Source organism: Neopelma chrysocephalum, unplaced genomic scaffold, assembly GCF_003984885.1.
Source record: "Neopelma chrysocephalum unplaced genomic scaffold, ASM398488v2 Primary Assembly neopelma1_23b, whole genome shotgun sequence".
NCBI classification, from domain to species: Eukaryota; Metazoa; Chordata; class Aves; order Passeriformes; family Pipridae; genus Neopelma; species Neopelma chrysocephalum.
Window position 1 is genome coordinate 5,223,277 of NW_020897692.1, and position 10,030 is coordinate 5,233,306.

Here is a 10,030-nt window from a genome sequence, read left to right on the forward strand (position 1 = left end):
TGGGCTTTTGCAGCACATGAGCTTTCTAGGTCTTCCCCTGTGTTGTTGCCTGAATTGTTTTAACATAGCAGTTCTGTGTATAATTCTATCTGTCCACACGCTGAAGAAAACATCCCCCTTACTGCTCTTGTTCTTGAACTTGCTTTTGTTACTGCATCCAGGGCAAGCAAAGAAGAACAGCCATCAAGAGGATATCCACATTCTGAGAGTGGCTGGTGGGGGATGCTTGAGTAACCATGTCAGAAGCAGTGCATGTATAAGATGATCCTCCTCTCAGCTCACAGTTACCTAGGGCTTGGGAATCTCTGAAGAAAGAATGAAGGGTCTGAACCTCCTTGGTGGATCTTTCTGACATGAGTTTATCTCGGTGCTTCCCTAAATCTGTTACATCTTTTCAATAGGCATGTCAAAGAAGTGCAGGTCTCATGGGAGATGAACAGCCACGCCGGTACAGCCCTTGCTTGCTGAGAGGAAAGGAGCAGAGAGCTTTCAGTGAGGAATCATGTCATCTTCTGGCTGATGAGTGAGTCATTCGTCGTAACAGCTTTGATCATGCTGATTACAGCTACCTTAGTAAATAAAATGGGCCCGAGACTGCTTTCCGAGTCTGACACCCATCCACTCACACCAGACAGGTAACCCTGTCCAGCTGTTGCAGCCTTTTAGGAGTACTCCTGGAGTATGCCTCAGCACTGAGGAGAGAGTGCCTGTGTATCAAGACCTTTCTAATTAACCATACAGACCATGACATGCCACTGCTCAGGCCCTGTCCCTTGACCTCTTGAGCTTTGTAGCAGAAGCATGGCTATTGTGTCTGACCTTCACAGGAAAAGAGATTGTAATCCCCAAAATACCTGTGTTAGTCAAAGCTGTGCTTATGTAAAGGAAAGAGTGGGTCAAATAGAAGAGATGGTAGGTCATAGCAGAGCTCTCTGGTTTTCCTAGCAAAACCTGCAGAGCTCTGCAGAAAGGGACAGCAGGGAGTGCAGCAGGGGAAGAGATAAGCATGGGCCAAAGCAGGAGCTGAAATTTCTGCTATAGGGCTCGGCGAAGGTGGAGAGACCAGCTAGCACAATGGCAAATTAATCTGGGAAAACTGGGAAAGCTCAGCATCACCCTAATATTTCTATCAGTGATGTCTACAGCACTGGAAAGAGAAAAACACAGCTGGGGAGCAGGTCAGGAGAGCAAAGAAATGCCAGGAGCTGTAGGCAGCAAGGAGCTGGGCTGGAGTGTACCACAGGCAGCCATTGATATGCAGGCATTGACAGTCTGGAGGTCTGAGGATAGTTGGGCTGACAAGAGCAGGGAGAGCTGGGGTCACTGGTGAAGCCCTGAGAAGGGTAAGCAGAAGCTTGCCCTGGAGGCAAGGCCAGCAGACAGCCAAGGGAAGAGGCAGGAGTGTTTCTCTTCCATGTTGGGTGGCTGCAGGTGGCGGACAGGAGCAGGAGGCAGGCAGCAGGGCCACAGGTATGGTCTTGCACTGACTTCCCTCTTTTTCTTGATGTGTTGTGGGAAGAGTTCTATCAGTTTAGTCTCTTGAGTGGAAGAGCATTTACTGGGTCATTTTATCAGCCACCTGGCTGACAGTGTTCCCTTAAGGGTATTTACTAACAGGAGAAGGCATGGCCAATCTCCTACCAAATGCCCTGACTCTCACCCACTACATGGGCCCAGCCAGTGTGAGGAGGGTCACAGCCAGAACCTGGCTCAAATGCCCTTTAGTAAACATGTACATGTGTATTTCCCCTATGCTGAAACATTAAAAGTTCCCATGAAATGGGAATTTTGGATTTGAGCTGCTTTCAGCTTTCATCAACCTGAACCACCCTTAATTTTTACCTTTTTGAAGTTGTTTCCTATAAATCTGAAATAAAGTGAAGATCTGATTCCAGAACTTCACATGTATCTTTTTAAGTCGCTCTAACACAACATTCACCCTGAAGTCTGGGACTCCCCCATCTTCAGTGTTGATCTTTGTATTGATCCGTTAGATAAAACTATAAGGAAGAAAGTATGCATAAGAAAAATGCTGCAAAGTCAATCTTGGATGAAAAGGTGAACAACTGGTCTTGCAAATCTTTCCTGGCCCTACCCTCTCAGTAGTGTTGGGGAGCAGAGCTCCATAAGCACAATAGCCACTAGATGCCACTATAAGCATGGTTTTATATTTAGAAATAAGATTATTTTTTTAAAAAACAAAGTGAACTGTCAAGGTTTGCTAATTTGAAAATAATCCTTTCAGTTGTACTGCGTTTCCTTTGTACAGGTCAGCCTTGCTTTAGGATTGTCGTTTTCCTGCGGAGACTTTCTCTTACCTGTCTCCATCATGATCATCATCCTCACATACAACATATAAAAATGTACTTCTTTGTAAATGTGAGTATGCCTTTGTGTTTTGCCTTTCCTGGGCCATCCTCCTCAGGAAGCAGAAATTACTTTTGGCATTCTCTCATACATCTTTCAAAAGCACTTCTCTGCCCTCCATATTCACATGTCACCTCGGGCAGAGAAGCGTATTGCAATATCAGCAATGTTGATGCATAGCATCGTCAGCCATGTGCTTCTGTGCACACTGACCCCATTTCCTACTCAGCAGAGAAGGACTGTGGATTAATCTGCTCTCACCCTTACCACCCAAAGCAGCTCTTCCCATCGCAAAATTGGGAATGGCCCAGAATCCTTTAGGTGAAGGAGTCTTCATTCTATGAAGAGCAGCACGTCTGTGGAGAGTGCTGAAGGAGAGGTGGGATACACAGGCACCATGCCAAGACCCTATCACATCCCAGAAATTCTGCAGTGCTGTAGGAGAGGAACAACCCTATCCCAGGGCTCAGCTGTGCCTCTCTCCCCAAAAGAGGACTTTTCTGCACCCCAGGGGCCTCATGCTACCAAGGCACCATCCATATGCCCTCTCCAGGCTTCAGCAGCCTCACACCCACCACAGAGGCCAGATGCTCGCCCTCAGCCCCAGAGTGCTGAGCAGTCACATCCGATGCTGCCACAAGCAGGACACACACACAATGTTTTATTAACCTCCTTCCTCCATCATCTCACCCAGAGAGTCAGTGAAAATAACACTGGTTGTGAAGGAGAAAGCCTTACACCCACCCACACATGACTAAACCCAAAACCCCACAGCAGCAGTCAGTGTGCTAATCTGCAGTGTGGCTCAGCCAGCTTGGTGTGTGCATATAGGGGTCACGGCTGCCATAGACCAAGCTACCACTGAAAATGACCCTGAGGAAAGTAGGTTTCTCTTGCTATCTGCAAGTGTTGCAAACTGGGGTCCAAAAACTAAGCAATGATTTCTCAGACTCAATTAACCATCTAAGAGACATCTATTTTAAGACGAGATGAACCTCATCATAGATGTGGAGGTATCCACCATAATACATGGAGAAATGAATGTAGATCTAGGGAAAAATGCTTTTTTTAAAATTCCATCGCAATTTCAGATGTTCACTATTTACAACTGAAAATACAACTATTTACAACTGAGTGGGTTTTCCCACTCAATAACTACTTCGTTTGAAAAAAAGGAGGTCTGTGGGATCTAGGAGAAAATGTACCATCCTTATTGATGTTGTACCTCTGTTTTTTTACCATGTTAGAGTTAACATGACATGGTTTTCTTCTGATAATCTTCCAGTTATTTTTAAAAAGGAAAGCAGAGTCTTAAAAATGAGACACTTTAAAAGTTTTCTATTTTTACCTGCATGACTGAATACTCTAAATCGAGCTTTTTCTCAACCAAAGGACATTAATAAAACCTGACAAATTCAAAAATGGATAAGGAGAACATTGGAGCTGAGCACTTGTTGGGCAGGCAGACAAAAAATGAGAAAAAGTATCAATTCTCACATGAACCCTCCCCCTTGGGGTGGTTGCAGATACCAGCGATCCTCATCATATTTGCAGTAGGATTGGTTGCCTGCTTTACCCTCTAGAGATGTGCTAGCAAAAAGTCCCAAACCTTCCTATTTGCAAATGCATCTAAGTGGAGCAACTACCTCTATTAAAGCAATGAAAACTAAGTTTCTTTTCCATGCACTCCTGGGATACTCTCTATTTTGGCTCATATTCAGGAAGGCAATTAAATATGTGCTAACTCTATGCTCATGAATAGTCACATTGAAATTTAAGGAATTACACATGCCTAAGTGCTTTCTTGAATGAAGCCCAAAGTTTGTATTCCAAAGAGAGCTAAAAACACTGTGGCTGAAAGCCACACACTGCTCTAAAGGCCGTGGCAAGGGAGCTACAATTCAGCAGATGCTCCCAGGAGGGTGCGGGTAGTAAGGGAAGGGAGTCCAGATTTATGCGTGTTGCAAAAGAAAACCTATTTTCCATTTGTAAGGCACTGCCCTATCCCTCTTGAGGAAAGTATATAGTGTTTTTCTTTCATTCCCTGTTCATTCCTCTTCCCAAACCTGGTAGAATTTAACTAATCCCTCATGCTCACTGTTTTGCAAAGTTCACCTATCAGATCCATCAGGTCCACTGCCTTGATGCTGTGGAGTATGCGTGAAGAGGATACAAAGAGACCTAGGGGATCTCTGCAAACCAGGCACAGGAGTTTGGTTAGACCGTTGCCTTGGCCTTTGCAGAGGCAGGTAAATGTCTGCCTCCCTTTTCCCAGAAAATGATAATACTGAACAAGAATAGTGACACTAACAAGCATTCTAAACAAGGTGAAATTCCTTTAGGACTGTTCACTTGTTATAGCCCATGCTCACATCCATATTCATAGTAGCAGAACTGCTTTCAAAATAGAGAATCCCTCCTCATTGGCTACCAAGAGATACAATAGTTTACAGTATCTTCTGTCAAATGACCTCCACAGGGAAGACTAAGTTTTGTACTGTGGTAAGTGTACCCCTGCACACGCTGATGTAGACCAGCAGTTTGTGTGTGCCTGGGTTGGGCTGAATTAGTCAATAACCTGAGAGAAATGGGTTTTGCTAGGTATCACATGTATCCTGATAGTATTACTAGGTGACTTCCAGTTTCTTCCATTTTTGCCTCCTGCTTTGTTCAAAATACAGCAGAATGTCATTTAGTTCAGGTTTTTTCCCTGCTAAGTCACATGTGGACAAACTCTACCAGGAGTTGATGAATAATAATGTCACTCTGAAGGGACACTTGGGTGACAGTTGATAATTCATGTATCATTACCTTGTTGTCTTCCTGGGGAAGAGTCACTGAAATCAGCACACCTCCTCCATGACCACCAGAGGCTAGCTCACCTGACTGCCACAAATTCCTTGTGTGGCCTCAGACAATGCACTCAGCCTCCCATCAGCTTCCTTTTCTCCATTCCTGGTCCTTTTTCTCCTTTCCATCTGCAATCTCCAGTACATCTTGTACACTGGGAGAAGGCCTAGTGCCATCAGGCCCCGCTCTTTTGTAGAGATGATCTGCACTGCCCAGAAGAAGAGATCACGCAGAGAAGTAAGAGATTTCAGACAAACCATTCTCTCTAGCTCCAGCAGTTGTTGCCCTTGATTTGCCAGTTTGATAGTGGCAACTTTCAAGTCAATATGCAAAGTCACAGGAAAAAAAATAACCTAACCTTAACTCTTAAGATTGTTTTGAACCATCATGTATCATATTATTGATATTTTATCTGTTAGATATTTGCTCTTTTTAAATGCAAAGTGTTTATTTTTCTATTATGCAGAAACATTTTCAGTGTAGTGACTTTTGGTTTCAGTTTACCTAATGGGTGTGAAAAGAGCACTTTCTTTATTTGAACTCATTCATTCACAGTTAAGAAATCAGTCGGGAGTGGAAGAAGCAGCAATGCTCATTTCCTCTTCCAGCCTGTGGCTAGAAACAGGTGGACAAGGTCAAGACATGCTCATTTTAGAAACAAGAAGGATATGGGTAAGATTTTCCAAACTGCAACTCAAGCAGGTAGCGTTCCCACTTCACACAACTGTCATTAGTTTCCAGTGAGATGCTTTGGGAGGTGCCACAGACAGCTCATCTGTATCTTTAAGAACTTACATGTCTTTAAATATCTTCAGTGACCAGAAACAGCCTGTCTGTTCATTAGGTACAGTTATTACTTCTCTTATTTGATACATCCGTTAGATGTAAGGACAAAACTTGTTTTGATGCCTGGTTTATTCAACCTTCCTCACAAAGCATGAAGCACATTTAAAGAAGTTGGGGTTTTGTTTATTAATAGCAAATGTTGGTATTGTGTACATTTTATTGATTTTCCAGTTCCACCCATCAACTCCTTGACACAAATAAGGGAAAAATTAATTCTAAGAAATGTTGTCTTTTACCTTTTACTGATATGACATGTATGTGTCTGTACCTACAGTCTTTCTCATGGTCAGAGAAGTTAGATGTTTCCCCTGCTCAATCATCTGGTCATGTGCCTGAGCATCAGAAAGGATCTCCTGGTTACCTGCCACCCATTACAGCAAGCAGACCTTCATGCCCTTTATGACCTGTCTCTCCAGCATGGATTGCCCCCTTTTCAAAGTTTTTTTGCCAGTGCAAGAATAAAACTAATTTCCTGGACGCTTCTGCTAAAGCAGACCTCAAGTGATGTTTTGGTACTAAATCTAAAACATCATTGCAAATATTTTCTGGAGGCTTTGCTGAACTGTGACTTTGCTGAAGTTCCCAAGTTATTACCTGATCTATAACTTATAACTGGTTTCTGTCAGAAATACTTTCAGTTTTGTTGTTCATCGAGGTCAGAAAATAGTGGTCTGGCACAAACGTCCTGTACATGTTACCAACCACAATTTTTATATATAGCATGCACTCTTGAGAAACAGATTCATTACAGTTGGCTGACAAACATTTTTTATACCAGGCAGTGAAATCACCCTGTTAGTGTGGAGACTGTTTTGGAGGAGGCTGCTGTTTTAAGCTTACTTGAGGTGTGCCCACAAGTCTGTTTATTTTCATGTATCTTATGTGGTCAGGGTGGTGGTGCTGGAGATTTTCATTGCTGAGCAATTTCTTCTACTTTATTAAATGAATTTAGTTTCAAATGGAGTACTGGGTTTTCGTTTGTGGTGCTGCTTTTCCTGTTACTGTTGTTGTGGTTTACCGTCCACATTGGGGTGTTCAAAAACTGCTGTTCAAACTTCACCAGGTTTGTTTTGTGATTTGTGTTTTTTGCAGTTCTGAGCATTTCTTAGTCTCAGAACAATGAGCATGGGCTGGGACTCCCTCCATGAGGAATCATAGTATATACAGTGCTGGGACAGCACTGGAAGTTTATGACTTCAGCCAGACACATTTCAAGTCCTTGTTGAACCAGGAACTGAGAGGATATAAAGACCCATCCAGACAGGGCTTACAATATCAGTAATGCCTTCTTTAACATACAGATACTGTAAAGAGTTGCATTTCCAGATTGGCTTCTTCCCTGTATCTGACTGTGCATTTTAATTGCTAGAGCAACTCTTTGGAAAAAAAAAAATTAATAAAAGAGAGAGAGCATAGTCTTTCCCAGGCTTAAAACAACGATTTAGAGGATGATGTTAGGCAAGTTTTAGTACTGATTTTCCTATTTGTAAGATAGAGATATTAAGATTAATCACAGCAGGCCAGTCCTCTAAGGATGTCAGGATGGTTAACTCCTATTAGAAAGTATTCTGAGCTAATCAAAGAAAAGGTGCTACCCACACAAACATAGTGGGAGGCTTGGCATTTCTCTACTCAGCTATAGTGACGACATTTGAGATCGTGACTCCAGTTCCTAAACATGAGCAATAAGGGATTTCAGTGGGAAATGTAGGAGTGACACAATGCAAGGACATGTCCTTGGGCTCTCAGGAAAGGGGTAACTGAGGGCACCATCTGCACAGCCCCTCAATGGCCAGCAGAGCAGGACCTCCGTATGCTTTCACGTGCATATTTACATCAGTGTACACTTCCCCAGGCTTTGGGCAGGTACAGTTTGAACAGCACGAGAAGCACAGAAAACAGAAAAATGTCACCCTTTCCTTTGACAGCATCTCTGCATCGCTTTTTGCTTGGCAAGGTCAATTTATCTGACAAAGGTTGCTCAGAAGGTATTTATAATCATAAAAAGGTCTGCTTGAATAAAGTTGCCTCAAGACTGGGTCTGAGCCTCCCTCAGAGATGCACAGCTGCTTTTGTTGGGATTCTCCCCAGTGAGGGGACACCATGGGGTCACCACAGTTGTGGGGGAAGGGAAAGGGAAAAGCTGGTGCAACTCAGCAGCAAATACCCCCAGCTGTGCCTTTTGCCTTACTATCATCTCATGTCTCTCACATTGGTCCTCTCTTCTCCCAGCCCTGTGTCATGCCAGTAAGCCCATGGACACCCACAAGAGGCCATAGTTTCCCTTCATCTCCATTCATCCCAAACCCAGTTATTTGTTGCTTGCTTTAAGATGGACTCATTGCAGTTGTCTGCAATGATTCCTCTTGCACAGCCCCACAAATTCTACCACTGTATCACCTCCTTCATGTCCCAGACACATCCCAGTCAGTTTTCCAGCACCCTCCCTCTCCTAAGACCATTACAAGCAGATGAGTAACTCCCAAACTGACTTTTCATTTGTTTCTAATAGAGTTGGTGAGTTCGCTGTGTGATAACTTTCATGTGTGTCATCATCATCATTATTTCCAGTATTCAAAAGCTTTTAAGGCTCTTTGTTTTAGGATAAAACAATTTTACCATTTAACAATGGGAGACAGAACCCTGTAAGTTTTCTCAATTGAAGTTTGGTGCAAAATAAAGATTGGAAACCACCAGCCTAAACAGTTCTTAACCCTATGGTAATCTGCAATATGTTCCAGTGCCCAGTAGTCCTTATCATTAGAAAATATTTCTGATGGCTAACATAAATCTTCCCTGCTGCACATTAAGCTTGTTACATGTTGTGCTATTGCCAGCAGATATGGACAACGCTTTATTACAGTCTCTGTTGCAGCTGTCTTTTACATATTTGAAGACTGTTGTCTTGTCTTCTCTTTTCCATGCTAGGCACAGTCTCATTTTTTAATTTTTGCCCTGAGTTCACATTTACTAGACCTCTAATCACTCTTGTTGCTTTTGTCTGAGCGTTCTCCAGCATGTTAGTAGGGCAGCTAAATATATCCCTGCTCTTCTTTGAGATTCAAATCGGCCTTTATGCTATGAATTATCCCCAGAGCTCCCCTAGGCTTGGTTACGAGCCTATTCACCTAAATCCCTTGCTAAACCACCATTTTCTAGGATAAAGCCCCTATTCCTGTAGGTAAGCTGCCTTTATTTATCCCTAGCTTCATAGTCTTTCATTTGTCTGTCAAAATGTGTACTGTTTAACTGACCTTCCTTTAACAAGTAGTCTGGATCACTTTTTCTAGCTGACCTATCCGTAATTTCTGCCACAGTTTTTTGTTATCTCCATATCTTCCACCAGGACCAGAACGGAAACCCGTGGGACCCTGCAAGGAACAACCCCCAGGGTGACAAAATTCCAGGCAACATGTAATCTATTCAGTATGGGCTCTTTTGACTTTGCAGTTCTCGTTTATTTTCACAGCATCATGTGCAGTGAAATCACATGTCTTGCAAAACCCTAAAAGTGTTGTGTCATCATATTTACCCTTACCAAAACTGAGATCTGCTCAAGGAAGTAATAGCAAACTTGCTATCTGGAAGGAACCTCCAGCTTTCTTGGGGAGTGGCAAAGAGTTCGAAAAACAAAAGCTGGTGTGTTGCTTGGAAGAGAAAGTAAAACGTAAAGGCAGGAAAACTATTAGCCATAAGAGGAGTGTGTCTGTACTCATTTCATAAAGGTATGAATTAAGTACTGGAACTGACTGTCTAAATTGATTGCATCTGGTAAGCATTAACTGAGTACACATTTCTGAACTGTTTGCTGCTTTTTTGATCCCACTGGGTAGTCAGCTTCTGATATTTCCACTGAACCGTGTTTAATCATGTTTAGCAATATTTTAGTGATAAGTGATAGCTCCACTTTCAGCCTTTGATGCATATGATTATATTACCTCCTTCTTCAGTGAATGCAAAAATCCAC

The 10,030-nt window shown here is 42.8% G+C and overlaps 1 long non-coding RNA gene across 1 annotated transcript; it reads left to right on the plus strand.

Moving 5' to 3' along the window:
- Nucleotides 1-4,131: 4,131 nt before the first annotated feature.
- Nucleotides 4,132-6,584, plus strand: LOC113973258. The gene is made up of 2 exons (XR_003536179.1): nucleotides 4,132-5,889; nucleotides 6,338-6,584. It is a non-coding gene; the product is annotated as an uncharacterized LOC113973258 (long non-coding RNA).
- The last annotated feature ends 3,446 nt before the right edge of the window (nucleotides 6,585-10,030 follow it).